Source organism: Egretta garzetta, unplaced genomic scaffold (assembly GCF_000687185.1).
Source record: "Egretta garzetta isolate BGI_Z169 unplaced genomic scaffold, ASM68718v1 scaffold635, whole genome shotgun sequence".
In the NCBI taxonomy this organism is placed as follows: domain Eukaryota; kingdom Metazoa; phylum Chordata; class Aves; order Pelecaniformes; family Ardeidae; genus Egretta; species Egretta garzetta.
Genome location: NW_009259710.1, coordinates 338,793 through 341,816, shown reverse-complemented (window position 1 = coordinate 341,816; position 3,024 = coordinate 338,793). Strand labels below are relative to the sequence as shown.

General features: G+C 46.9%; 1 protein-coding gene across 4 annotated transcripts in view; it reads left to right on the top strand.

Moving 5' to 3' along the window:
* The window catches only part of TANC1 (tetratricopeptide repeat, ankyrin repeat and coiled-coil containing 1), a 105,557-nt gene that overhangs the window by 37,754 nt on the left and 64,779 nt on the right, over window positions 1-3,024 (top strand). The window lies entirely within an intron of this gene.

The following is a 3,024-nucleotide window of genomic DNA, read 5'->3' as shown; positions in this document are numbered from 1 at the left end:
TGTCCTGCCCCCTTCAGCGTGGCCCGAGGCCAGAGGTCCAGAACCCCGAACCACAGAAATACATTTGAAACTGCTTATTCGGTTATATTATAGAATAAAACCATTATGTGTTATGGGCAATAGAATTTTTACTATACGTGTATTTAGAAAAAATATTGAAAATAAAGTCAGTGAAAAGTTTTTAAGTTGGTTATAAAATTTCTGTCATGTTCTAGTTTTTGCTTTGGCTACAGAGATGTTTGAAGGTAACATTAATCATCAACAAATTTTACTTTTTAAAAAATTAACCTCACTTTACTCTTAATCATACATTTAGTAGGCCGGTGCTTATCTGTATTGCCTTTCAGGAAGAAGGGTAAGTAAGAACCGTAATGGCCATCTGTGAGAGCAGGGAGGGGCCAGCAGTGCCGCCCGGGGGGAGCAGCGGGTAGGGAAGCGCGGGGCTGGTGGCTGGCACTGAAGCTGCCCGCGCTGTGCAGGCCGTGCTGCCGTGGCCAGGAAGCTATCGCGCCTGGGTGACAGCTACCTGTTCCTCACGGTTACATTTTTAACTTCAAACTATTAACGTACACTAATACATCTGATTTTCTGATGAGTTAGATCCTAAGTTATCTGTAAGAGTGAATTCATGCTCTGTGGCAACACAAATTTATTACTCCCAGGATAAAAAAAAAAAAAGTAAAACCAAACCAAATACATTAATGTCGTAAGTACAGAATGTAACACGGACTGCCACGTTCGTTTGTCAGAGCCTTTAAAAACAGTGTGGTCGTGTTTTCTTCGATAAGCAGGTTACATACGTGCCTTGCATCGCAGCTTTTAAACGGTACGGAGTTGTGCCGAGTCGCGCGCGGGGAGGGTCTCTTCAGTGTTCCTGTGCACACAGCGGCAGGTAGCCCGCTCTTCAGGAAATCCTCGTGCTCTTCTGAAGCTTACACTCCACCTCGGGTTCTTTCTAATGACTGAATGATGAGAGCTACCCTGGAAAGGAAAAGCGCTGCCGCTGGGTCAGAGAAGCACGGGAGTGGCAGCGGGGCGAGGCGTCCTGTTAGCTCTGTACGCGCTGCCGACCTGAAGTCCCCCGCCGCAGCCGTTTAAACACGGGGGGCGAAGACTCCTGCGGTGAGGCTTTCCCTGGTACGTTTTTCCTTAAAATACTAGATGGAAATGAGTTGAAGCTCAGAAGGAAAATCAGCCTGCTTGGAATGGAGCTTTAACCAGGCTTTGATTACAATCTGAAGCCTTTTTCCTTTAGGTCAGAAAACGCCTGTTTTTTGGTTTAGGATTTCATCACATCTGTCTGGATTGATGTGTGCCAGAGGAAGGCTTTTCTCCCATTGTTTCTACAGCTACAGTGCTGCTGCGTTTCCGAACGGCAAGGGGAGTGTTAGAGTGGGGGCCTGGGTTTGGTTTAGTGTTTGGTTTGGGATTTTTGTTTTGTTTTTCACGCAAAGCTCTAGAGCTTATGTACGAGTTGAATGTTACAGAACCCAAGTAATGGGAAAAACGGGTGAGTAATGCCTGGCTGGTGAAAGCCAGAGTAATGACGAGTGCGGGAGCCCCTTTATAAAAGGAAGTCATTAATTTATACAGTAGATTCCAGAGATTTTGGCTTATTTTGTATTGGAAGATGTTGTGAAAAGATGGAAAATAAACGTGTGCGTCCTGTGCTGTGTTACACCCAGGGCTCCTCTGAAGCTGTGTTCAGTTTAGTAGTTTTGACTTTTGTTCCAAAGGACCCTGCAGTTCTTCTGGCTGCAAGACGTTCCTCAGCTTTAGAGATGACCTGAAGCAAGGCAGCGGACGCTGGTCTCTGTAGAGCTTATTTTTTTGCTTGCTCCTCTCCCTGGTCCTTAAACTCCAAACAATGAGAAATTAAATTTTTTTTTTAATTGTAGAGTTGTCCCATTTTGTGGCCCTTCACGTCCTTAATAACAACAACTCTTAAAATTTCCCACTCTGAGGAACCGTGCAGAAACTGGGGAGAGGGTTAATGTGGAAGCATCTGTCCTTCTGGCCACTGTTTGAGAGTAATGCCACAGCAAATCTAGATGCTTTGCTCAGCTTCATGGGCATATAGGGATTTGATTTTTTTGCTGATGAAGTTTTGAAAGAATCTTCAGGTTTCTCGGAGCTCCAGGATATAGCAGGAAGCAGATGAGAGAGCGCAGCTCAGAAATGCCAAATTCCCCTCCATTAGGAGGACTTCTGCAGTCTCTTTTCAGTATTTACTCAGTTCAGGGAGTAATTCTGGACAGCTAAAAGGTGGCAAAATCTTAAGCTGCCGTAGTTGTTTCAGAAAGGCCGTGTGAATGTGCTGCTTGCAAGTTTCTGCGAAGGGGTGTGGGCGAATGCAGCACGCCCCCCATCCTGGCCGGCAGCGGAGAGCCGCAGGGGCGCAGGAGCTCCTGCAGGCTCGGTCTGGTGATGGTTCCACTCTAACTGAAGTCCCATCGCGAGAGGCTTGGGCTAAACTGCAATAGCTCTTTCTTAAACTGCAGTAACCCCCGCTGTCCCCTGGGTTTGTTTGTGTACAAAAGGAACGCCGGGAAGTCTGCGTAACTCGGAGCGGCGTGGGACGGTTCCTGTTTTGCTGAATGGAACTTCCCGTTGGCACGGCAGCCTCGCGGAACCGGCGCGGGTGGGAACGGGGCCTTCTCTGCCCAGATTGAAGGCACGACTGCAGCCTTAAAACGTCTGTGAAAGGGTTAAAGAACCAAAAGAAACTAAGGCTTTTTTAAAAAAACAGCTCGTATGGATTTTAATGTCAGAATTCCCTTGCTTGCCCTGACATAAGAGCTTAAGAGCTGAAGACACGCATAACATTTTTGAAATCTAGCTGCTGGGTGTGTTAATTACAGGTTTTAATAACTTAAAATCCAGGGTTATCTTGAAAAAGAGGGTTGCAAGAATTAGCGCTGATGCTTTCAGGGGGGAGAGCCAAGTGCTAGGCTACGGGCTGGCAGAGGGTCTGTGTGGAACCAACTGGTGGGAGGGGTTGTCGCGTGGGAATCTCGCCGTTGG